Genomic DNA, 27,358 nt, shown 5'->3' on the forward strand with positions numbered 1-27,358 from the left:
ACAGGTCTGCAGGGTGCAAACTCTACCTTCCAACCCTCACAGTGGAAATCTGGCCCATACCCACAGAACAATACCAACTTCACTTATTGCAGATATGCCACCACAATCACCTCCTGAATCAGGTGCTCTGAGGAACACCGATGCTGCTCCAAAGACCTTGTTACACCTCCCAGCCCTGCTGTTGACCTTCATTTCCATGGCAATGCAAAAGCCACATGGGGACAAGGGCACTGTCCATTAGCGAGATGACCACAGTTTGCTGTGGTCAATGGGAATGACTCCTTGACTTCAGCCAGGCAGTCAGACCTGGGGGCCAAAATAGCAAGGAAATCAAGAGACACACAGGGCTGTGGAGCTGCAATATGTTGTTTCCAGTGAAGCTGGGGTGTCACCTCCCTCAGCAAGAACAGGGAAAGGTTCTATAGAAAGAAGGTTGTATGGTGGAAACAATCATGTTTTGAAGGTGCATTGGCAGGAGCAACTCAGAGATGTAAGTGATTGGTGTGAAAGTCAGACTCCTCTGCTGATGGAGGAAGATGTTGCTTTTCTAGAGTGTTTGGAGAGTGACAAAATCTTTAATTTTCAGTACTGACACAGGTAACAGCTGGGGTAACTCTTATTATTTCTTTCCTCTGCAACTCAGCTCTCACATACAGAGCTGGTGTAACTGCACCCAAGGAAGAAGACAGCAGGTTTTGTATTTTGGGAATTTATGTATATTCATGTGTTCCATTAGTCTCTTGGCAAAGGCATCTTTTGAGCTCTAAAGCTTTCTGAACCATTCATATACTCCTTTGCTTTGAAGCAACAGATGTCTGTGATAAGCAGATGGTTATGGCTTTGAATTTGAACAACTTTAAATACTTTGTTGTGTATACTTTATGGGAAGAAAAGTACTCTTAGTATGCAGAGCTGATGCACTAAACGAAAAGTCTCTCTGTCTGGATGTTTTATGTCACTTCCTAGCTCTCAAACCAATAAACCACATGTTTTTCAGGATTATTTGTTGTGAGATATTTTCGTCTCATTACTCAACTTATGTTTTCAAGTTGCAAACCAACTGCGAAATGTGCTAGTCTGAGCTCAGTCAAAGCAAACAAGCAACAAAACAGGTCAAAGGAGCTGCCCCGGTTGTGAATTACATTCTCACTCTAATGTATACCGTAAGCAGTCTGAAATCTCCCTCTTGCAAAATTTCCCACAGGAAATAATGCAGTGCCTATAAAAATAACTGAGAAAAAAAAAATCTTTTGATCTTTATTTTTCTAAAATCTCATTTTTCAGGACATACAGCTATGAAATTTGATGAGCAGGGAATCTGAGAACACAAGATCTTATACTAGGAATAAATTTGGGAACAGAAATTGAAAGAATAAATCTCAAATAAGAAGATAACTCTCATTTGCTTTCAAGGAAAAGCGGCCAGATAAACAGATTTTATCTGAATGTTTTGCTGTTGGGTATTCATTTACTGAACTAAAAATTTAATTCTTTTCTCCCTCTCCACCTGACTTTCAGACTTGGAGTTCGTTTTTTTAAAGAAATCTCTTCAGACAGCCTGTGACATGTGAGAAATGTTTAAACTTGAATTAATTATCTGAAGAATGTATTATTGCACAGATTGTCAAAGGCTTTGTTTATTATAATGATGTAAGATATGTTATTGCATGGGCTCAGCGCTTACACAAGGCATCAGTCTGTCTTGAAAGAAGAGAAATCCTCATTTCAACCAAGCTTTGGAGTTTTGCTTCCACCTTTGAGAAGGAACAGGGCTGTTTAAGCATTTGTAGTGCTGGAGGGGTGCTGGAAGGGCTCAGTGGTAATGCAGGAGATGCTCTTTTCTCTCCCTTTTTTCTCTTTCTCCATTCCTCCTGGGAAGCTTTTGCTTTCTCACTTCTCCAGGATACAGTAACCCTTAATCCCAGGCTGTCCCAGAATACAGATTTTCAACTTTTTGCACCTCAAGTCGACCTCTCTTTACAGCACCAAGGCTGGTGTTCAGCCTTGTTGGAGAAGAGAAGGCTTGGGATGGAGTAAGGGCCTGTAATCCACTGGACTTCAGTGGCTAATGCCCATCTCTGCAGGCACAAGCAAAGCTGTTCATGTATAAACAAAACATGCAGGCTGCTGACTCTTGTAGTTTGTTGCCCAAGGCTAATGGCTACTTTAATTACTACCTTGACTAGCTGTGCATTTCCTGGTGGTTTCCTCATTCAGATGTCTTCTGGGACTAGTCATTACCAAAGACAACAGTGGACTAACAGAACCATTAGTTTGACCAAAGAGAGCAGTTCCTTCAGTTCCACTTCGACAGTTTTAAGTTCTCGTCTGTATCCAATGCTGTAGGGTTTAAAAGAAAACAAAGATTGACAAAAAAAAGAAAAAAAAGATGAAATTGTTGAAGGGTTCTCTTCTATAGTCTATTATTTGACAATATGAGGTATAGAAATGTTGATGTTACATACAAATGAGAAAGAGTTGTGAAAACTTCTTATTGATGGGCTGTCTTTCTTTCTGACAATTCTAATTGTTTAAAGACTGCAAATGTTCAAATAATTCAAAAACTGCAGGTGGTGCTCTACTACCTGACAGTAATGTAACTCAGAGAGAGGCTCTCCTAAATAAATCCTTGTAATGATATGAAGAGATTACATTCTGATGTGTGCCAGACTTCTCTTGAATTTATCTCAAGATCCCTCTCTCTCTGTGGAACCCCGCTGTCCATTAGGGGTCTGGTGCAACACCTCAGCACATACGCATTTATTTCTCTGAATAACACTTCTTGGGATAACATACGTGAGGACTGAGGCAAGACTCAATGGCTGTTGAACTGAGATCATACTAGAAGTCTGTGAAGATACAGAAAACTGCAGGTAGTTTTTCTGAATTCTGGAAATACACATCCATTCACGGCCATCCATAAATCAACAGGTTCTTTGTAAAGGGGGAAAGAAACAGCTTTTAATCCTTTCTGTGCCTCTGTGTGCCCATAGTGTTCCTACAAGGTCAGAAGCAGAAACAAACCTTCCAAACCTGACAGAAAGCTCTCAACCTAAATCCTTTACAAGACAATCAGCAAAATTGACCTCCAAGGGCCATAAGTAGCAAAACATCCAGAGGTGACCGGAATGGAAAGACAAGTTACCGTGACAGTGGTTCCTGTAATGGAAAAGCTCTCGGCAGGCAGGGCAGCAGTGGGGTCGCACACCAGTTTGTAGATGGAAAGCTGGTCTGCAAGCTGCTCTAAGCAAGCGTCTGCAATGGAGGGTGGCAATGAACACGGCCTTTCTGCCTGTAGGAAAATGAACCTGCTGGAACAGGTATTGTCAGCTAATGCAGCCCGTCTTTGAGTGACTGCCCTTTTCTGAAGTTCAGTGAAGTAAACAACATGCTTGATATCTTAAATGTAGTTGTGGGAGTGGGAATCTGCTTGTGTTCATATTCCAGAGGGAATTATTTCTGTTATATTTTTAAGGTTTCCTCTGTGGCTTTTAACATGTTTCCTGAAATCTGCACTTACATTCGTGTAACATCTGCATCCAACTTTTTCTAAAATAACAATGAAGCAGACTATGTAGTAATTAAAGCAGTTCTTATCTGAACTTCATCACCCTTTTGTTTTATCAGCTGATGCTCTAGCAAGTAGTTTCTGACTTCAGAGGCTGTTGATAGACAGGTCACTGAGATAGTTCAGTATCTCAGCTACCTTGTCCCTGCAAGGTCCTTGATAGCACTGAGAAAGAATTCAGTGTTCACCACGAATTGACATTGGCAGTTATCAGTAGTTCAAATCCTTGAGAGCACTGAAAGCCTTTGGTGGAGCACATGGGAAAAGGTGACCATGCAGGGAGTCAAAAGAAAGCATTGGGACTGTTTTGGGTGTTTTGTCACAATGGCGAAGCAGATTCAGCAAGGGCACCACCAGCACACCCTCATCATTGCCTCAGTGCATGAACAATCTCCAACCTGCCTGCACAGTGTCGTTAGCATGTCCCCTGAATCTCCTCCATCAGAGGAAAAAATTCAGACTTGAGAATCCTGGAGGATTACAAAAAAATCCTCAAGGTTCAAGAGAGCAACAACACAAGTGTCTGAGCATCCCAAATAGGCAGAATAATTCCCAGTTACAAAGCTAAAGATTAGGCACTGTGTGTGCATGTTGGGTTGACCATACTATGGCTGCTATGTTCTGCTTCTTAAAGAAAATGGTCTGTATTCATGGACATTCCTTGTTTAGGAAGGAAAATGTTCAGATTCCTTAGTAAGACTGAGCACCAACAGTCATAGAACAAGAGGGTAAGAATACAAGCAAACTGAAAACTAAGGTATTTTATGATTATAATTATTGACAGACACCACATACTCCCAGATTTTTGTAGCCTATAAATGGGAGTCATCCTTCTTTTATCTATACCTATATCTGAACATTATTTTAATTCCTATAGCTCAAGTGGGAATCAAGTGAGAAAAAACAACTTTGGAGTTTCCTGCTCGAATCATAATTAAGGCCAAGAAAAGAGGCATAAATGAACACAATACCTGTGGGGGTTGACAGCTGACTTAAATTAACTGTTTTTTAAGAATAGTCATGGACTCCGCACGTGAGGGAAAGAGTCATCCTCATGTTCATCTTCCAGGTTGAAGAGAGAGATAGCTTCAGGCAGAGAGCATGCAGAGATGCTTGGATGAAGGTGTTACCAAAGACCATCTCAGTAGTGCCCCTATGCTGTGAATATCACTTGAAATTAGTCAGAAACAGCCCTGTAATTGTGATTTGCATGCTAATACTGATGATGCAATAAGGCTCTGGAGAAATGGATCCACAGGTAGCTAGCAATCAAATTTTCGGCTTTTATGAATCACTGAAATTTCAAAATTCTCAAGGGTGTTTTTCTCTAACTTCGCACCCTGCCTCTTAAATTAAGAAACATCCCACTGTGGCCACATCTATGACATCGTCTCTTCAAGGAGAAAAGAATATCAAACATTATTTCTTTCTGAAAACAGCGTGTGCACTAACAGAATCTTGGGTATTTTTCATCTACATGAGCCGTGACAAAAGCTTGCTCATTATCAAACTTCTTGTTGAAAATAAGCCTACATTATGGTTGAGAACGAGCTATGCTTCAGGGCCTACTGGACCCTGAACAGAGCACTAGGTCCTGTTCCAGATAAAAAACAGTTCAGGGAGAAACATGAAATGCCTTCTCATGAGACGAATGTTGTTTCCAAGATGATCTCATGATAGAAGGTCTTTGAGCAACATGTGAAAGGACCCTGGTTCCTGGCAGGCAAAGAAGGAAAGTGAAGATTCAGAGAGGCATTTCTGCACATGGGCTGGTGGTGACTGGTGATCTCGCTCCTCATGGCAGACAAAGCGACATGTGGGTCTTTTGACATCTTTGTCCCCTTCAATGTAGCCCTTTCTCACTTTTGTTTTTTTTCCCCCACAGAAAGAGTTGAAAAAACTCTTCCAGCATCTCCTCACTAACAGGAATTTTTCAGTGTAGGATTATATAAATAGTATTTTGCTAATATTTGTGCAAGTTACAACCACAGTTCTGTGATCAAAGATGTGTGTATACTTGTTTGTCTTGATTTCACTGTAATGCTAGCTTGTTACCCCTTGTTATAATGAGGTTTTAAGATTTTCCCCTGTCGGCCTGAGTGGGTATTTTCCAGATTACGGGTTTATTTTCCCTAAACTGACAGCACGTTACACATTGCAGCACGGTATCACTTTGCTGTGTCTTTGAGGGCTCAGCTTTCCTGCTGGTGCCTAGCGCTGTTCTTGAAGTTCATGCTGTAATGCAGAGTGGATGGTTGGCTAATTTCTGCTTCAGATGGCTTCTACCATCTTCATTGCTGCCAGTGTTTTCTCTTGCATCCCTGGGGACACCAGATGCATCTAATGAGTCAGTTCCAGCTTCCAAGCTGAAACACATCATGGACAGCAGCCATGTGTTGTTCAGATGCCTGCATGGAAGGGAAAGATCTTTTTCCTTTATTTCTTGCTGAACCAATTACTCAAAAGAACGTGGTTTAGATCAAATTGACATTGCTTTTAGCTAACTCTAACCTTTTCTAACTTTCTCTTTAATTCCAAGCTTTTACTATAGCCTAAAAGAGGAGAGTTGCCTTAAAAGAAAACTCGTGCCTGGGACACTTTGCTTCCAGCTTAAACGGTAGGACAAGAAAAGTCTTTAAACCTAAAATTCACAGATTGTAGCTGGTGAAAAATAAGGCAACAGCCAGAGACATGCTTCTGCCTAATGTTGCATAAGTAGATATGGCGTATAATGTACTGCAACATCACAGCAGGTCTCCCAAATTGAAAACAAGGAGGAATAAAGGACTACCACACCTTGCCTCTTAAATCCCTGAATGTGTTGTCTGTGTTGATTAGGTACTTTGATTTGTGCTTCCCTGCACAGCTCATTTTTCCCTTTAATAAGAGTTCGTCTTGTAAATTGTCACTTGGATTTATAGTATTTGCAGCAAACAGGGTAATTAGGCTGCAGTGACGGAATATATTACATTGTTTGTTTTCTATTATGTTTATTCCAGATGGTTTTTGTCACTGACTCTTTTTCTGAGCTGGGTTGTTAATAAACATAGGATAAATCTAATGAATAAATTTGCTGTGCTCGCTATAGATCTGTGGTGGTGGCTGAGATGGGCTTATGCCGCTAAGTAAAGGGCTCTCATTAGAACTACAGAAATCTTAATTCTCACTAACATACGAGAGGGAAACAGAGCCCATGGGTAGTGAGGGGCTGAAGCAGAAACTTATGTGTTTTGGTTTTCTTCCTTTAAAAGACATCTGTTTAAAAATTAAACTGAGGTTATGATGAGTTCACAGTTGAGGTGCTTTATTGCTTCTCTGGACAAGGGAAGTGTTCCACGGTAAAGCTACAGTGTGAGTACCTGTGTTCAAGACTTGGAAAATTGGGTTCAATTGCTGGAAAGCAAGTTGCTTCGGTCTTTGTCTCAGTTCCTGAACAAACACTGCAGCATTTTAACTGTCTTGTCTCTTCAAATTGAAATTGCTCAAAACCCCTCCCTAGGCTGGACATCCAAAAACTGTTTTAGAAAGAGAACTGGAAAATTTTGGAGAAAAGAAGCCCACATGGGATGGAGACACAATGTAGAAGTCTACATGGCACCAGGACTTGTCTTAATCTGCACATTTGCCCTAGAGCAGGTGACTGGAAAAAAACGAAAGCTGTGACAGCAGACCTTAGAAATGTCATATCACTTAAGGAGTTTTCCAGTACTGGCCTCTTATTTTTTTCCATCAGCAAGGAATATAATAAAACCCAGGATGAAATGTAACATAGTCTATCCTACCATCTTTCAAAAGTTTTAAAAGTTGCATTAGAACAGGTGACTGTAGTTGCTTAGACCTTAGAGTCTTGGCACATTTTTAGAAGATCAGCTAAAAGTAGATTATAGCAAACAAACTTTGTTTCTACTGATGTTTCCCACTTTCTCTGAATTCTTCCAGGAAGCACATAAGTGTGCAGCTGCCTGCAGTGCTGCCGTTTGTCAGCATGAGCGGCCTCTCACATTCCCGTTAACTGCTTGGATCTGCTCTGAGCAACTAAAACAGTCTCTGTCTCATTAACGTAATTCAAGGCAATGCTTCCCCAAGTGAAAAACTAAACTGTGACCAAGTGTTGACTTGTCAAGGTTCAAAAGAGCAAATATCAGTCTGGGCTCACATGGGCCCAGTAGCCACAGGCTGGGAAGCCCAGTGGGTGCTGTGAGCTGGGCAGCAGCGGGTCTCAGCCACAGTGGATTTGAGCACCTTGCCCTCTGCCAGCCTGGCTGCAATCCCCTCCTGCCCTTGCCTGTTACAGTGGTGTCACTGGCTTGGAGGAGAAAAGGGAACAGCATTTCCCCTTATAAAATGTCAGAGTATCTTCATCTTTGTGTTGTTTCCAGCCATGTCTGGGATCTAGTAGTGAAGGATCTTCCTTTTCAGCCTGGCTTTACTTTTAAACCAGGGAACCAGGTTCACAAAGACAGCACAACAGCTGGCATTAGCAACCATAACGTATATTACCAGCTATGTCATGAACTTCTTATGTGGCTGGCATTTGTGGATGTTTCTTGGAACAGGACTGGACAAGGAAGGGGGAGGAGAAGTAAGATGTGTGTGAGCAATAATACAAGAAGCCCCCAAAGGAATAGTAGGCTGAGAAATGCAGGGAAGGCACAGCTGTTCTGGTCAGTGAGGTATAAGGAAAATGAGGATATAGTTGGTACCCGCAGCACTGGGTGTCCCGTCTTGGCCAGGCTGCAAGGCACGAAAGTGTTAACCCATCTGGAATCAGTAAAGGACATTCCAGCACTTGAATTCACATAGTAAAAATAAACCTCATGCAAGGCATGTTGCCTATGGGGTTTATGCTCTGCTTTTTGATTCAATCATTTAGGAATGCAGAGCCCTTCTACCAGGTCTGGGCTATAACAGCACCTTCTCTTTGCCACTGCCAGACCGTTGCTGAAGGTGTAGAAGATCTGTGGTAACAAAGTTAAAAAGGTCCATGTTTGCCTGCAGCTGCTTGGTCATGCTATTTCTGTAAGGCTTGATTCATCCCTGGACTGTGCTGCCACATCATTTTTTGAAGGCTGAGGATGAAATGCCTTCCCTCCTGTGTGTCTTACCCACCATACTCTTCTTAGGCACCACTGCACGTCCACTCACTTGGCACGGCAATGGTGAGTCTGTCCTACAGAGGCTGAGATTTTGCTGGGAAGTAAGATAAATTAGCAGCCTGAACATCAAACTCCTGTGTGTTTAGTTTGCAGGGTAGAAGGAGTTTAGCTTCCCCTAGCCAGTTCACTCTGTGTGCAATGTCAGATTAAAGTACAGCAAGGTGCAAGTTGGGCAACCTCAACCCCAGACAGGCACCGCTCTGGGTTTTTATCTTGTATTGGCCAGGATATGACTTGGCCTTTGTTATTTTTGAACAACACTAGTTCCTATTTCTGCCGGAGTCCACCAGTGCGAGTTTCCACCCATTTCATGTCTATGTCTATCACCCTCCTTATTTTCCTGCTATGACCAGATACTCTCATGTTACTTCCCTCATCCCCAGGTGTTCCTTTGGGCAGCAGCTGGCTCCTGATTTCACACTCACACTTCTTCTGCTCCCCAGACCCACCAGCTTCATTTTTCTTAGAATACAGGATCCTCAAAGCTGGCAGTGCTTTGCAATTCTTGTACTGAGAGGTGGTCTACCAAGAAAGCACATGGGAAAAAACATTGTGGCATTATTTTTTCTCCTATTAACAAGTGAAGAACATGCAGTCAGCATGATTTTCTCATTGATATATTTGTGGGTTATTCCTATGCAAGAGAGTGGAAGAGAGAATCAAGGAACATTGGACCAATTTCTACTTAGTTACTCATTGGAAAACTGGAAATAACCATGATGTAGTGCGATGACTTACTCTGGATTTACACCAGTGCCAAGGAGAAAATAATTTAGTCCACTGATTTTACATCATATCCAAGTGGGCTTGGACAATATACACAGTGTGTTAAAACCTCTCTGAATGCTTATTAAGAGTCCAATAATAATGGTATCTACTGAGGATTATTTAAAAACGCATTTTCTTCACTATTTCTGTCCTCTCTTTTTCAGTCTACTGCTATTGTTGCCATAGTGGCAGAGTACCTTGGCCAGCAAAATGGATAGCAATTGCAAAGTCTTGGTGAACTTTGGGAAGTATTTCACACTTCTCATTTTATTTGTCATAGTATTTTGTTGTCATCTTAGTTTTTCTTAGTCTTGTCTTTTCAATTCCAGAATGCACTACTACATTTGGAAATATTTCACGTAGAGTTATGAAAGAAAAAGGATACATAAATATGAAAATTTATTTTGCCTCCTTTATGAAAAAGCTAGCTGCAAAATTTTAGGCTGTGTTATTTGCAAGGCGACAATAAACCATGGCAGATGCTCTCTGTTAACCCCTCAATCGCCCTCCCCGCATAGGAAAGATGATAAGGAGGAAGGAAGAAAGGCTTAGACTTGCAGGGTTGGAAAAAGTTTTAAAGGCTTTACTAATGCTCCCAATAAATAGAGAAAATAATACAAAATATACAAAACCAATCTTTAATATCCCGGGGTAGCAGCTTTGCTCGATATGGAGTTGGCGGCTCCAGCACCTGCATGGCGGGCACCCGGAAGTCCTGGGTGGGACTTCACAGCAAACCGGAACTGGATTCAGGGATGCAGGGACTGGATCCAGGCCTAGGGTCGCAGGCATGGCTGGCAGGTCCTCTCCAGATACCAGCCATGGTCAAAGACAGTGAGACCCTCATGATCTCCCTCTTTTATAGGGTGTATGACGCATATGGGATGGAATACTCAGTTGGTCAGTTTTAGTCACCTGTTCTGTCTGCCCCTCTTTGCAAACATGCCCCTCTCACAACGGAACATGCAAAGTTTTATCAGAATTCTTGGCTGTCATAGCAATAAATCTAAACATGAGCTTCTTCAACATTCCATTGGTCACTCTTATCAGTCCTGGAGCGCAGTGTCCGAAAAACATGAAGCTAAATTCAGAAAAGGGCAGTTACTTAGAAGAACTTAGCTGAAAGGAAAATTCACTAAAAGAGAACTGGTCTTGTTTTTAACAAAACCAGGACAGGCTGTTGTAAGAAAAGTTGATAAAAATTATCTGATCTCAGCATTGACCTTGTTAATACCATTCAGGGTGGTATTTAACAACTGTTAATGAAAACGGTTTTACTTAAAGATCAGTTGTATAGCAGCTTTTGTAGCTAACTCAAATAGAAAAGTGTTCTAGGTCTGTTATTAGGCTCTATCCAATTCTACTCATGCCATTAAAGTTGCTTCAGAAAATACTGCATGCCTGATCCAGGTCAGGTTTTCTGCTCACAGCTTGCATAATCCTATAAACCCAGTGCACATGCCTGACTTGATCCACATCACTACTCCCACGTCTTGATGAGCTACAATATGTGCAATGTACTTGAAGTTGACAACCCTTTGAACAAAAAAAAAAAAAATAGAAAGAGAGAAAAATGCCTTTGGCTCCAGCCAGAGGAGTAAAAAGCAGAAGAATGACATTAGAGCATGAATCCTCCATGGAGCTGGAGGTAACAGGAGCTGCACCTTGCAGTGAAAATTTCTTGAGTCTTGTCCATTTATTTTCATCTCTGTGGCGTGTTAATGTGTTAGCTTTACAGTGTAGCATGCTGCCGGAGCATTGCAACAATTATGTTCAATGCCAGATGCTAAAAAATCTTCTTGAAATATTACTAAATTAGGTATTATGCATGTTCTACATGAGGAAAATAAGTAAATTCCCTGAGCATTAAAATAAGGGAATCTCTTAAGTCTATTAGCTATTTATCAAATGCTTGTACTTCTTTATGGTGGTTTTCTCCCCTTTCATTTAATTCTTCAACTTTCAATCTCAGCTTGATCATTTTTTTGGAAACTAAGATCATCTCTAATTTGGTATTGCTTTATTATGGTTTGAGATTCATGTTGATCCCTTAAGAGGAGCAACAAGATACCAAGATTTCAGTATCTAGAAAAAAACACTATCAGAAGGCTAATTATTTGGAACAAAATGGTGCTAAGGGCTCAAAGTCAGCACTGTTGCTGGGCAGGTTACTATATTTCCTACATGAAGGATTTGTTTTCAGGATCATGAAACACTTTCTGCCTCAAACAGTCTCTGGCCAGCAGGAGAGCACTGTACTCACTTAATGAAGATGGGCAAGCCCTGGCTGCGTGGGAGGACAAGTCATTGGTCCCAAAGGATCATGATCACGTTGCTAGCATCCAAAGCTGGAACCCAAGGGACTTTTTTCCATAGCAGCATATTCAGCATGAGGGATAACTAAATGGCAGCACACCCACATCAGTCTGGCTCACATCCCACTCCTGCCGGCACCCTGCAATACCCCTGAGAGTGGCAGCAGCCTCTTCTCATTCACTGCCTTCCTCCAGCCTCATCTCCTCTATAGCAGCAGGCTCACTGCTGAAGATCCAAGGGCCTTCTCACCACCCACCTGGTGTACAAAGGCAGCAGGGCTGGCCTTGCTCAGGTGTGAAGCTTTTACAGCATGTGCTGGGTCTGCTCATCCAGCGCATACACAGCAGGCACGTCGCTATGGGGGACAGGCGCTGCCATATGGCCTCTCCTCTGAATAGGATAATGCACCGCAGCCAGTGAGGCCCAGGCACAGGGGCAGAACAAGGAAACAAGCAGGTAAAATGTCTCACTGAATTTCTAGTCCATGTGAAGGGCAGCTGGATGCTGCCAAGGCTGTGCAGGGCTTGCTGTCACCTGGCTGTCGCACAGCTTTGGAGAGAGCAACAGGGGCTCGGTGCTGAGCCTGAACTCATCCTTTGTATAAACCATTTTCTGCACATCTTCTATCAACTGCATTAGCTCTCCCACAGGCTGCCAAGATAAGTTTTTTTTTCTGTTTAAAATCTTAAATGGAAATTGAAAAGTCTCCAATGTCATCACTAAAATGTGCAGTGGAGACAAGCGGAAAAACTAAATTTATCACTGGAAAAACAAAGCAGATACTCTTGTGAGTGGTTGGAAATCAGTTTGGCACTGCAGTTACAGCACTTCAGTGTCTTATTTTTGTTATTAAAATTGTTTTCCTCAGTTTTCTTCAAGGCCAATCAGTAATCATTTGTTTCGTTGGGTGTGTTTTTGTCTGACAGTTTTCATGACTCTCTCATTCACAGTTTGATTCCTAGGTTTGCTAAAGGACAGCTGATAAAACTCAGTTTCAGATAAACCAAAAATTACGTTTATGCCATAAATACCCTCTGTGATTATGGGAAGACATACAGTCGGTCTCTTTTCACTGGCAGTGATATCAGTGCATAAAGCATGCTTGAATATCATTGTTCATTGTTGCAATATTGTTTTCTCAGGGACATCGTGCCAAATTCTCTTTTTTCAGTACTGTCCTTATCTGAACCTTTAAACCTTTACTTTCTAAATGATGAAAAGTGGTGCCTGGTATACCCTGTAAAATGTTCTGACTCTCCTTAGGGTATTCATGTCCACTAAACTCAACGAAGTTAAGAGTAAAAAGAAATATGTCATCTCATGACCAAAGCAGTCACACCAATTGCTGTGGTGAGACTTTTCCACTCTAGTAACTTACAGCGGGTTCCCTATCCCTTTCACTTAGCTCCTAACAGCATTCAGAAACATCTCAGTTTATGGTCTGCCAATATCAGAAGCCATTACAATCACATAATATATTTTAGTGCTAAAATCACCAAAGATTTTATCCTAAGAATGTACAGAGACATTACCAGCTGCAAAGCATTCAGAGTAACTAGCAGTTTCAATTACAAACAAGCAACCAAAACAGGGGTTGCACCAAAGCTCCACATTTGAACTGGAAGTTGGAGGGGAGCAGGGCTGGGGGTGGGAGTCAGGCCGTGCCAGCCACCATCCATCAGGTTGCTTCTTTAACTCAGAGGGGTTTTGAAGAGCAGCAGGCAGGCTGTTTTTACTCACTGTGAAATTTCCATAATGAATTATACTGCAAAGGAAACAAAAAATATTAGTCCATTTTATTTAGCGGTTTTACTTTCTTTCAGTAACATTTAACAACATTTATTTTAGTACATTTTAAATTTACCCATACTCCATCACCTTATTATAACCATCACAGTGGCACAGCAAAAGCTGGATGGTGCAGGATGGACACACCAGGAGAGCTCTTTATGAGGACTAATATACTCCTCTGGCACCATGGCAAGGCAGGAAATCATCGCCCTTCACACAGAAATAGATAAATGAAGTAGATTATATGATTTGCCCAAACCTACAAAGAAAATCATTATTGGGATCAAGATAAGAACTGGTGATTTTCCTCATTGCCTGTTCCTGTAATGCAATTAAGAGAAAAACCTCCCTTGCCCTCAGCTTATGCTATGTTATCCTCCACTTGAGAATGGCACTGACTTCAGCGGTCCTTGCTATCTGAAGCTAAATTTTGCTTATAAGGTTAATCTCCACTCAATAGGATGACTCCTACCAATACATTTTTGCATCTAAGAGACACATTAAAATGTGCCTTTTATTAAAAGCGCTGTAAGAATCCCCTTTAACTGCAGCGTGACTCCCACACTCAGTAATTTTTCAGGAAGAAGCTGATGCCTACATCAGAATTTTTTATGCCATCTAGTGGTCATAGAAAATCAAATGCCAAGTCCAAACCCACTGTGCCACCCAGCAAAGGTGCTGCAGCAAACCTATCTCCTGCTCTGACAATCCCTGCCTCGAGTAGGGCTGCTTGTGCCTCTTTTTCTTTTGCTGCTCCTGTAGCCTGTCTTTTGCTTGGATATCTGTGACCTGTGTGGCTAAAATCTCAAAAGCTGCAGTAAGAAGCGGCCTGAAAACAGAGTTAAGTAAATCAATACTCTTAGGAGCGCTCCCAACTTATATAAACGTTCCTTCAGTGCTTGGAGAGTGTCAAGGAAACTGTGAGGATAGATGAAACAACTAATAAGTAATAGTAGGTTGTATAGGCAGAAGATTAGTCATTTTTTTCCTGAGGAGATGGACATGACAGGGTGCCTTGGAGAATGGGGGTGACCATGGTGCCCCAGATTTCCTTCTTATTCTCATGAGAAGCAAACAGGCACTGAAATCTCTATTTTCTGCAAAGAGATCCATGAATTAGCGATTTCTTATGGCTGTGCACAGCCGTGACAGGCCCTGCCCCGTGACACGATGTACCGGCCGAGCGCTGGCTGCTCTGCCAGGCTGAGCCCTGGTCCCTGCTGGGAGGACAAACAGTGTGGGACCTTGGGATGGGGGCTTGGACTTGGAGTTATTTTCAGCCACTTTTCGGTTCGCTTCTGAAAAAATGCAGGTAGGGACTTATTCCTGCATGTAACCACGATCTCTAGAAGGGCGATCAAAAGACATACTCCCCTAGCAGGGGCAATAAGGAAGGACTGCATCACGTTCACTTAATTAAAAACTTGCTTGGAGGGCTAAGGAAAGCCAGATAGCACCATCAGCTACAGTGACATTTTTCCTGCTTTTCAGTGTAAACAGCATTACCTGCTTTCTTTAATGATAAGCCACTGTTGAACAATGAGGACAAACCTTAAATTTAGCACACTTGAAAACTGGTCAGCTCAACCGCTGAGGTCATGGCCACACAGATGTGTTTGTAAGGTATTAAAAGCTAATTTGTTTTAACCAAGAACTGTCATGTGAATTGATATGATAGTTCTAATGCAGATAGGGTTTAAGAGATGAAAAGCGTGTTAACTTGTCACAGCTGACCTTAGTGTTACTTTGAAAGTTTAATACCATCTGCTAAGATAGTTTTGGACAAGTGAAGCTAGCAGCTCACCAGACTTGGTCAGCATTGTGTCATACTTTGTCTGTACACACATTAACACATTTTGTAAAAATACAACAGCTTGACGAGACAAGCTTCCTTGTTTGGATTGGACTGGTTTGACAACCCTTCATCACCCCCCAGGGCCCTAGCTCAAGTCGATGCCGAGACCTTGGTAAGTGAGCAGCCCAGTGCAGCTGAGTCCCCTGCCACTGTCCAAAACTCCTTGTCCATGTGGCTTCAGCGGGAGGACAGGTTTCTGCTCCTACCCTGGCACAAGAAGGCTGCAGACAGGGGGCCTCCTCCAGAGCCAACCGTGCCAACCCAAGCTTGTCCCGTGTTCCCATTGTCCACTGGCCAGTTAGGGCTCCACACTCCTTGTCAGACACAATGAACCAGAGCAAACAAGAGCTCTCGTATTCCCACCATACAGGCCAACCTGGTCTATTTTGACCGAAGAGGCCAGGAGATTCACTCTGGAGCATCCAGCAGAGGTGGTGCTGTGCCAAGGCGGCCAGTGTGGTCAGGCAGCTGGTGGCCTCTCCAGCCATCACCACCTGAGATGTATGGCTGCAGCCTTCTTGAGCCCAAGAGGGGCTCTGCCAGCAGAGATGAGAGAACAATAACCTCCAGCAGTGTGGCTTGTAATCTTCATCTGGCACAGATCTCTACAAAATGAACATCTGTCCACAGCCTAAAGATACGTTTCAAAGCTGATTTAATTAGACCAGCGCAAGCACCCATCTGGACACTTTTAGTGCTTTGGCTCCCATTCACCTAGTAAACAATGGCGCTGGATGAAAATTATTTTCACCTGCCCCTGTCGCAAAGTGGCCAGAAGGAAAGGAGGATGTATCAGACATGCTAGCGTCTCAAACTTTTGACAAATAGGTCTGGTGAATTCTGATGAGGAACTTTACAAAGTTGCCGCCTGCTGAGACCTCCTGCCCAAGGTGGCCACAGGCACAGACAGGGCAGCGGGAGGAACACAGGCCACAGCCGTGCAAAGCCCAGTGCCTCAGCTGAAATGGTTCATTTCAGTGGGCCCAAGGAGTGTAGGAATGGTTTACACTGCACTGTGCCCTGGTCAGCCATTTACTCGCTCAGAGCCCTTGCCTCTCTTACCCGCCTGGCTCTTACATTCCCCTACATGGTGGTACTGGATAGCAAAGCAGGAAAATGCTCCCCATTTGATTTGATGCCATGTCGAATGGGTTAAACAGCCCATGGAAGCGGTTGATCTACAGAGAAAGGGAGCGCCAGCAGAATAACAGGAACGAACTGCAGAGGGATAGTTAGATTTTAAATTGGTACACACATTTCTGCAGCAAAAGCCTGACTATATCCTTAGTTTATATTGCCTCTTATCCCAGCTTAGGCCAAATAAAAATAAATTGGCTGATTCCAGATCAATAAAGGCGTCCACTGAGGATCTGGCATTTATTTAACCAAATTATTTGAAGGTGAACCAATGCAAGTTTGTGCATAAATGTCAGAAAAAACATATTGTACAGATTCAAAGAAAAAAAGCATCTATGATGGCTGAGAGCACCATCATTTTTTCAGCACCATTTGGAGGCTGCAGATAACCTAGGTCTCTAATAGATTTTTTCTAAACTCTTAATAAAACCCTACAATTTAAATTACTTTTAATCTACCTCATGCTTACTATCTGTTGTTAAAATCCTTTTTAAGAAAAACAATTGGAATTTTAACTAGTTACAGATGGTGAAGATAAAATTGGTCTTTACAAAAATAGGATTTTTGTTTAAAATAGGATTTTCAGGGAGAGTACTGTTTATGTTTGCTAACGTTATGCAGGCTGTCTATTTGTAAACAGGTGTCAAAGGTTTACAAGCTTTAGTCTGTAGTAAAAGTAAATCAGAAGAATGAGGGAAGACTGTGAGCATTAAAACCCTGATATGCTGGAGTTGCTTTATTCCAGACAGACAGGCCACAGCAAAGGACAAGCAATGAGCAGAAGGAAGAGATGCCCTTGATACCATTTTGGTTATCTTTATGGAGAGGATAGACTAATAACTCATCAAACAGTTATATTGGACTTGATGTTCCCCTGGCCTTTTCCTGGTATTTGGACTAGTCCAGGATGCTAAATGGGGATGTACATAAGCAGACGGGGAGAGTTCAGGGTTCCAGAGCTGTACAAGTTCATGTGCAAGAGAGACGCTGAACAAAGCCTCCGTCTGGCCTCTACCCTCGGTGGGTTTTAGCTGCTGTTGCAGGCGAGAAGGCTGAGGAGCTCAGCCATGTCCTGCTGCTCCTCAGATGAGTCTGTCTCTTGCCTGCTCTTGGAAAGCAGATGCTCCTCCAGACGAGGGCACGAACTCTCGTTTTGCTTAGCACACAGGGACTTGCACAAACTCTTGCATAATTCTCTGGATACATTCATTTTTCCTTCAGAGATATCAAAGCAAAGCCATGCAAAACCCAGAAGCTACCAACCATTAGTCATTTTGAAACAGCAGCAGCACCATTTCCATGTGCTTGCTACATGCAGAGTCTCAGCTGCCTGGCCACCTCCAGGTCTTTGTGATTTAGGGCTCAGAAAGAGTTGCAGTTGTCCTGGCTCTCCCCAGGCCTCACTGTGGCACCCACCAACAGGGCAGAAGCAGGAAAGGTTTACAAAATGATAGAAAAAAAAGAAATCCCACAGTTTACACATGAAACTCCAATAGAGAACAACATCTTCACTTAATGGGATCCTTGTTTTTGCCAAACCCACTATTTTTGCTGATAGGCGGTGAGTCATCACTGCCCTTTCTCTACAGTCAAGGGCCTCTGGAGAGAAGGCTGTTTTATCTGCAATTACTTTTGTACAAGTGGTACCACCTGCACAGCATCTCTGTTTCCAGGGTTCAAACCAGAGGACTAGTCTTCAAAAGTCCACAAATGAGGGGAGGACAGTGGCAGTGCATGGGGGCTTGGGGCTATAACCTACACCCTGCGATCTTCCAACACGTTACTTTCTGCAACTGCCGGCATACTGCATGCCTGTCATGGTCTGAAGATAGACCCCAAACAGGGAGAAATGACAGTGACATCTGGGCTCCCCACAGCTTGAACATTCACTACAACAAATGGTCTACTTCTGCCAGACTTCTGGCAGGAAAAACGAGCTCTACATCTGAGATTTCCATTTAAGGACTTTTCCCAGCCATCTTTCAACTGAGCCAGCTTTAGCATTGCACAGCAGGGACAAGCCTTCGCACTGTCACCTCCCTGCCACCATGCTGCACTCCAGACAGGTGCCCCTTGCTCTCTGTCCCGTGCAGACACGGTGGCAATCTGGAGGGACATACAGGGGTGCACCAGGATGTCTCTGGCAGCTGCTGGGCTTCGCATGCTGCTGCATCTCTCCATCCCCACCACCTCCAGCCTCAGTGTCTGAAAATGAAAGAGAAAATGCAGACAAATCCACATCCCAATAGCCAGGGAACAAAGGGGGAAAGGGTCTTTTCTCCATACGCATGTTGAGAGCCGGACAGATTTTGGACTCCTGATGCTGGGAGATCTCAGCAGTATCAGGAGCTCAGCAAGGAGAAGGAACCTCTGTGCTGGCAGGTGAAGGAGGAAGAGGAGGAAGAGGAGGTGGAGGAGAGGGGGGAGGAGGAGGAGGAGGAGAGCCAATCCAACAGGGAATGGCATATGTCATCACACCATAACTTAGGCAGCATTGTGGCTTTGAGGACATGAGGTCATCAGTGACACCGCTGTGTTCAGTTGGCTACTCGTGGAGAGCAATGCAAGAGTCTGTATAATCTGACATTCTGTGGTTAAAACAGACAAATAAACAAACATTATTTTGAATAATAATGACACACATCTGTATTAAGAAACCATGATTGTTTTCTTAAAAGTGTGCCAACGAAAGCAGTATTTTAGAGAGTATCTGGAAGACTGTCCTTCCAGCTGTCTGTAGCAAACACATGAGAGTTTATGTAGCTTTGATGAGTTTGTTTTTTTTTTCTTTCTTTAAGAGCCACCAATGTCTCCTGGAAAACATTATATTTACTTTTTACTACTTTTCTTGGCTTTTAAGTCTAGTGGAATGACAAACACTACAGCAAGGAGATTCTGTCCCATGTTGTGTGTCTTTGGCAGAGGCCAGATAACGCAATCTCAGGCAGCTGCATTTTTGCAGCTGTACTTCTGCATTTTTGTTAGGAGATGATGGGTTTATGCTGACCTGAAGATATAATATGAAAGCAACAAAGCTGCTGGACATACTGATCTTGTATGTCTTTCAGAATCTTTATACACTACAGGGAAAGAGCAGATGGCCCTTACAATTTAGTGGACTGTGTAACCATTAAAATTTGTAACTGCGAATTAAAAATATTCAACATGGAAATATTTGTGGCAATCATAAGGAGTCTAACATTATCGCTTTTCTGAGAAGGTAATGTCCTGAGGACCAGATTAGGCACTGCCTCTTATAATGCAAGTATTAGCTGGAATAGAATGAAATTATCAGTTCAATTATTTAAGGGAGATAAAAAGGTTTAACTGAGACAAACGTGTTCTGTGCATAATTAATCCAGCAAATTTTCTTCAAGGAATGTTGTGGAAAGCCAGAGTTTAAACTCCTTCCAAGTTTATAGATAAGGAGTCCAGCGAGGCTGACAGAAAGAAAGACTCAGAAAATATCTCCAGGTCAGAAGCCCTCAGCCGCTGGGAGCAGGAACACAACCTCCCGGCGAGCATCGCTGCGGGCTCCCACAGCCTCGGGAGCAGACCAAGGGCCAGAGACAGGACGTGGCCGGGGAGCCAGGGTACAGGACTAGAAGGGCTTTTGGTCGTATTTACCAGAGTCACTCATTGATCCCAAACAGAGACATAATGAAATCACTGTTATGGATGACTTCATAATTGCCCTAAGAGAACAAACAGGGACACCAATTAATTTTATGGAAAAGGAACAGCAGTGGCTTATGAACCTCTGCAGAGACCTTGTTTCATGCATTAAGAAAACAAGTAGAATAGATACAAACTATAAGAGAGAAGCTGTGCCAATGAAATTGTCTCCAAAAGAAGTGTTACAATATTCTTTCCCATGAGCAGATAAATTTATAAAACTTTTTTTTTTTTAAACTTTATTATGTGTTTATGTATATATATATATGAACATACATACATTTAAACTTTCCCAAAGGCAGAGGAAAAACAGAAGCCTCATAAGGAATCAAGCATCTCAGAGAAAGAAAAGAAGAATTCTATGCAGGAAAGACTTGACGTTTGAACACAGGAGAGTTTTCAATTGCAATTATCCTGTTCAAGACATAATGTGTATTTTAAGCAATAAACAAAATCACAATTATCAAAATAAAACTTTCTGCGGTGCCCAATGAAGATACCTATCACAAAGATAAAAACTACAAAACAGCTTGTTACATGCCAACTTACTGTTTATCATCTAGAAACGAATCCCAGTACATCATTAATTCAGGCCATCCGAGAACAGATCTGTAGCAAGGAAAATTAATTCTATCAGTCAAAGCTAAATAGAAGAAAACTCTTTAATATTATCTTTGACATAAAATGCCTCCACCACACTCCAGGGCCTTGAAGAAAAGCTAAGTGTGAACAGGATTCCTTTAGCTGGTAAAGCTACACATATGTGTGTATGCACACAAGCACGTGCACACATACACACACTTGTCTGCTACAAAATTATGCCTTGGCTGTGGGAAAACCAGCTGCCTGAACTTATCTGAGAGACTTGAAACTGCAAGAATTTTTTTCAATTTTATATCTTGATTCCCTGCCATAAAGCTTAAATAATTTTATCACTGAATTGAAAGGTCATTTTAATCAAGGCAAAAGAAAGTTTCTCCCTGTGTTATGTATTTTCAACTTTATTTGCAAGTCAATACATTCTGAATTTCTGTACATTTCCATTAAAGTGGAAATTGCAAAACCCTTTACCCTGATGGAAACTTGAAGTTAATATGCTCTAAGCCTTGCATGACTCCTTTTTTTTAGTACATTTTATTTGTATTAACAATTATGTAAGGAATTTTCCGGGGGACAGATCATTCAAAGTGATTCTGACATAGCGTTTGTCTTAGACTAGCCAGAATTTCTTAAGAAATAAATTTAAATCAAGGTTGCTGTTTGAAATGCAAAAAGGCTCATGGCAGACAGCTGCCATAGAATTGCAACTGTAAAATAACACTGAGTTTACTGTCATCATTGTAAATTATATCAGTAGATACTTGAATAAGAAGCCTGAGCAACTCTAGATATTACAATAAGGCAAAGTCACATTCACTGGCTATGGAATTGCAAAGATGGTTATCTGTAATCCCTTATTTTTGAAAGCAATATGCATACTTTGGCATAACCTACCACATATCACCACCTTGGGCTGTTTGTGCTGCAGGTGCACCCCATGAACTGTAGTGAAGAGTGACAAGTTGACTGATGGCTGCAGTTTCTTCATGCTGTGCCCTGGAGGAACCCAAGGAATCAAACACTTCCCAGATAGGACCGGTTTCAAAAAAAAGGCAAATAATTGTTGCAATTACTTAAGTGAGAAAACATCTTCAAGGCCCAATATAAACACAAGGCACATGGTTTCAATAGAGTTGTGCCCAGCTACATGAGGCTCAAATCTTGTTGTTAATGATAAGCAGGAGCATGGCTGATGCTCTGTTACACAGTCAGAAATGATCACTTACCAGACACTAGACCTCATCTGCACTGTACTAAGAGAACTGCAGGAATTATGTGGACTTCATTCCTTTTAATCTCCCATGAGAGAACTGGTTTGAAATATGAAATGTCAGTTCACAATTACTTAAGAAAAGCAGAATATGAAAAGTGGTTTTGAAATAATGTGCTTTTACATCAGGAGAGCAGTATTATCCCTGATATTATTAATGTTGGTTTTTTACTGATGAAGAAACAGAAGCATGTGCAATTAAATAACTGCCATGGAACAGACATTTCTGATCAAGGAATAGAAATCAGATGTCCTGAAGAAAAAAATCTGTGTTCTGTTTCTTTTCTTTTCTCTCTGTGAATCTGATCAAACACCACTAATAAGAGAGAGATTTGCATTTCAGTATGTACAGAATCAGACTGACATACGATTATGTGTAACAAATCGAAGTTATCATATCACAGGAAAAACTGTCATTCTTCTAAGTGAATTTGTGTCAGACAAATTCGTGCCAAGAAAAGAAGATTAAGCTCTTCTCTCACCTCTCCTCTTTGCTTCTCTCCTCTTCTCAACACCTTATGCTTGTTACACTGTTTTTAAAGACTTGTTAGGATATATTGCAATTAGGATATATAGTAGGCTACAGTAGTTAGCAAAACAGCTTCATAAACTCTCCAGAGCTCTATACAGCAGCATATGTTTTTTTACTTTCACGGTGTGTATAAATTATTAAAAAAAAAAAAAAAAAAAGTAAAATAAGATAGTACTTTATTTCTTGGAAATGTAAAGCTGCCTGCCTGCTGAAACGTCCAAGTTAGAAATGCAGAGGAAAAAAGATTACTGTCATTGCTACTTCAGTAAGAAACAGCTCTTATAATAGATTTCTGATTTTTCAATGTGTTGTAAGAACAATACAAACATTTCTTTAAATAAGCAAGTAAGCAAGTTGGACACTTATCTTCACAATACACAGCAGTTAATATATTTAAAAAAAAAAAAAAAGGAAGAAGAAAAGAAGCAAATCCTGAAGGACACGAGTTGGCTGTGTGGGTCAGAGGATGTTGCAACGGGGAAATGGGGAAGGATCCATATGGAATTAAACAGACCTTTGAATGCCTTGTGCTGAAAATTGTTATTTCCACACGTGTAGACTGGACTTGTGTTGCCAGACTGGGTTCACTTTGAATAAGTACAAAGTGCCAGAGCCACGAGGGCACTGACATCCCTGACTGTCTCTGACAACCTCTCCTGGGGTGTCCCACCACCCTACCCATGGTCAAGGACCTCATTTCAGCCCAGCTGACCCCTACCCACAGGCTGACAGCCTGGTCTGGCCTCCAATGATGGGGGTGCCTCCGGCTGCCCCCAGGCTGCCCTGGTCCCTCCAGGGGTGGTGGGATGGTCTGGTGAGACCCTGTCATACCACCCTGTGGGGAGCTCCATCCCTCCCAGCCCCAGGGGTTAGCCGACCCTTGCCCATCAAACACCTCCACAAGATGTGCAGTTGTAGAACACCAGGCTCATTGACTAGAAATGCGGGTCCTGTGCGAGTGCTTGCTAGGTGCCAACGGGGTTACCAGAGGGTGGCCTTGGGTTGAACTGGTGTTCCTGCGAAGCCTGATGGGAGGCAGGAAGCTTTATTCCTTTTGCTCTTCTATGGAAACACAAGTCTTTGTTTCAATAAGAAGATACCATACGTAATTTAAACGGAATTTTATTTTACAGCTCCAAACTGTTTACAGCTGTCTTTCTAATGTGCATGTCCTTCAGTCTCAAAAAGAGGTCTACCTCACTGAAAATCAAGTTGTTATTTAAAGGTTTGATTTAATCAGGAAGGAGCATACTCAAAAAACGTGCCATTACCCAAAAGCAGACATTACATAAATTTCATTCTATTTTTGTATCTTCCTGGCTCCAATCTCCTGACTTTGACATTAACCATAACAATGACACATGTGACTAAACCAAGCCAAATTCTCCTTTTTCTATTCCAGTATAAATATAGAAGTAATACTGTTGAAGTAATAACTTTGAGGTAGACTCACTCTATGAGAACAGGACTTTTCTCAGAGCAGCCACAGTCAGGAAAGTATGCTGATTTTGAGGCCAGAACTTTATCTCCTGTACTGACTAGTTAGAGCACCAGCACGAAGGAGGCCACCGGGGTTGACATGAGAGCTTTGAAGTCCCAGAGGCTGGGGACACATGTTAATGTGGGTGGCATTTTGAAAAGCATCTGAGGCTTCAAAGCTCTTGTGTCATTTTCAAAACACCTTGGGCTTTCAGAAATTCAAGCCCCACTTATTTACAGCAAGGCTTAAGCTTTTAAACGCATTTATCATTTGTGTCAATGAGACACAGTCTCCTGAGACTCAAACCTCTGCGAGATTCAGCTTCATAGCCACAACCTCTCCCTTAAGTTGGACACTTTGGCTTCAAGGGTACTGAAGGGTGTACCAAGGGTCAGAAAATGGAGACCTTGCAGCTGACTCTGGGCAGTGGATAGTGCAGTGCCCTGTGGACGCAGACCTGCAAGAAAGCAAGCAGTATCTGCACGGCCACAGGCTGCTTGGGCATGGAGCCTCCTCAGGTGTGCACAGCCTGTGTCTCACATTGCTGTCCTGGGTACCTGTGTTGCACAGCACTGCTCCTGCAGATGTGCCTGAAGAGACCCTCTTCAGAAACTCCAGGCTAAGGCATGCTCCAGTTGGTATGTCACTGGTTTTATGGCTCTTTCATTTGGACTCAGGTGCCCAGTTTCCCTCAAAATGAATTTTTCTCTGTGTTAAAGTAACAAGTAAAAGTTGGAACTTACAGGAACTTTTGTAAATTCAGCCCAAAGGTCTTAGCACCACAGTTATTTTTTTACCCAGGAATATTTAATTCCAGAAATCTGATTTTCTAAGTCTGTTTTCAAATGCACAGTTGTGCAGTTACCTTTTGAAGGTTCTCAAGCAGGAACCTGGGAGCTGTAGTGAGTTTTTTTCAGGACTGGTATTGTCTGAGCTCTGTCGTGCAGTTCTGCCATCCCTGGGAGCAGAGCTTGGCTAACACGGAGCACTTCAGAAATTCCTGCTTTTATGCTGTAGCATATAAACTCTCTGTAGCATATAAACTCTCAGTAATAAATTTCAGAGTGTTTTAAGATAATGAAATTCATACTATAGGGCTTGAACAATGCCTTCCATGTTTTAACTGTCATATAAATAAAAACTAATTAGTCCTCCAGTCTTGTCAGACATGCATACTTATCCAAATATTGCATTCAGTAAATTTATACTTTATCCTACCTTTTCACCCCCTACTATGTTAAGGACTGTTTGCAATATCACCTGGACTGAAGGAACCACAATGTTTATAGCAAACCATTTCTAGCTGGGGATTTGCCCATGTAGCCGTAATTTCCAGATCCCTTCTTGGAAAAGCTAATAGCATGTTGTGTAGCAACAGCAGCGCTGAGATACCCTTTGTACACTCAAAAATATTGCTAACTTAACTATGAGTGTTTGCAGTGTGAAAAAATCTACTCGTGTCAAGCCTTGGACAGATATCCTCTTCCATGAACAGCAGAACATGGACAAGAGGTTGCCACTCAGCTGAGCACAGCTGCTCCCTGCCCCAGCTCACAGCCTCCACTGCTCCTCTGGCAGAGAAGTTTGCGGGAGCCTTCCCCAGCTTGCTTCAGGGTAAATCAACCAGCTTAGTCCTGCCCAAACATTTAAATTGTTCCTTTCGTCTTTGCTTAGTTTGATGTAGAATGTAGTCCCTGGCTGGATGCCTACTTTTCTGCAGGGTTCTCAGAAAGGCACAGTGCCTGGGTGATATAATTTGACAAACTTCCAGAGGAAAACAATGTGCTGAGGGAGGAGTGCTCCTTTCAGGGTCTGGAAGCTTTCTTCTTTGCACGATTGTCTTTTTAAATGGTGAACACTGTTCCCTGGTACAATACGTGGTCACCAAGGAAGCAAGTGAGTTAAGGAGAATCCATCTTTGGAGGTGTCTGTGATCTAATAAATGACATCTGCCTTGAGGGGATGAGAAGCCATGCCCAAGGACTAGAACATATTCAGCCAGAAATCCAGCTAATTTCCCAGAGTTGTTCTTGCTGTCCATGTCCTGAGCTCACGTTGCTGGTTGGTCCCCATCATTCACCCTATGCAAACTGATTGCTTTCATGATAGGGGCTCTGGATGAACTTTTGCTCACAAAGCCCATGTGTGAACACAAGAGAGCACAAGGCACAAGCCAGCAGAAGTCCATCCCCTATGACTTGTGGCAATAATCTATGACTTCTGTTCTTCTTTGTCCTCAGGTGCCTTGCAGTCTGACGTTTTCTTTTTTGTGCCCTCCGTTTACATCCAAAACAGTTTTCCCAGGCTGTTTTCTATTTCTTTTCTGTCATCACAAGGCTGGTAAAGCAGAATGATAGGCGATGGAAAGTCTCCTGGCAAGGAGTTCAGATTCATAGCTAACCCTGCAAATTGTAGGTCATACCTGAAGACAGCTTGTGATTCATGGCTCCTGTCTCTCTTTCTCTCTCTCTTTTTTTTAAAGAAGCCTGTACCTGAGATGTAGAGACACTTGCACCCTGAGTCTTCCACTGCCCATTTGTCACTATTTTGCAAGCAAACATATTATTGTCTCCCTGTTAGTTACCAACTGTAAGTAACTGACGTGGCTTCTCAGCTCTCTGTCAGGACAAATTCTGTCAGGTTTCATTTATTTGTGTGTTCTGGTACAGCTGGCAGTGAAACTGCTTCACCTGCCAGCCCTCATGTTAAAATTCCTCCTGTCTGAGTCTGACTGTCTCCCTGATACATGCCTTGACCAGCTTCTAGGGCATTTTTAGTAAAAACAACCTTCCCAATAATGGGAATGGCTGGAACCAGAGACACTATGTTTCAAGTCAAACACTGAGAAATAAAAGGACTTCTACTTCTTTGATATTTTGAATATCAAACACATTGAACTTCTGGTCCTTATTATAAGTGCTCTATTTTTCATGAAGGCTTGAGACGTGGTTCAAGAATCTGGCTGCATTCAACAGAGTTGTGAAGGAAACTGTTCAAACATGAGTGAATACAAACTTAATCGAGTGAGATCATTAAATGTCAGCATTGCTAAAAAGACCTTTAAGGATTGTTTTCTCAGAAATATTTAATTAATGTTTCTTCCTGCTGCCTGATTGATGCCTTTGGGCACCAGCAGCCATTCTGGGACAGGGAATCAAAAGTTCAGACTGCTCAAAAAGTGTCAGGTCACTCTGCCCTTCTGACACAAGA

The 27,358-nt window shown here is 42.3% G+C and overlaps 1 protein-coding gene and 1 long non-coding RNA gene across 4 annotated transcripts in view; one reads left to right on the forward strand and one right to left on the reverse strand.

The window, feature by feature from the left end:
- The window catches only part of C1QTNF7 (C1q and TNF related 7), a 51,456-nt gene that overhangs the window by 16,964 nt on the left and 7,134 nt on the right, over positions 1 to 27,358 (forward strand). Inside the window, exon 1 of one of the 3 annotated variants that reach the window (XM_021286142.2) lies at positions 6,113 to 6,185. The exons of the other annotated variants lie outside the window; for them this stretch is intronic. The gene's annotated coding sequence lies outside the window, so the exon portion shown is untranslated. Of the gene's footprint in view, positions 1 to 6,112; positions 6,186 to 27,358 lie in introns of those variants that run through there. 3 annotated transcript variants of the gene reach the window in all.
- Positions 2,141 to 3,270, reverse strand: LOC135579335 (uncharacterized). The gene is made up of 2 exons (XR_010472136.1): positions 3,146 to 3,270; positions 2,141 to 2,340 (listed from the first exon to the last, which is right to left on the reverse strand). It is a non-coding gene; the product is annotated as an uncharacterized LOC135579335 (long non-coding RNA).

The sequence above is a fragment of the Columba livia genome, chromosome 4 (assembly GCF_036013475.1).
Source record: "Columba livia isolate bColLiv1 breed racing homer chromosome 4, bColLiv1.pat.W.v2, whole genome shotgun sequence".
NCBI classification, from domain to species: Eukaryota; Metazoa; Chordata; class Aves; order Columbiformes; family Columbidae; genus Columba; species Columba livia.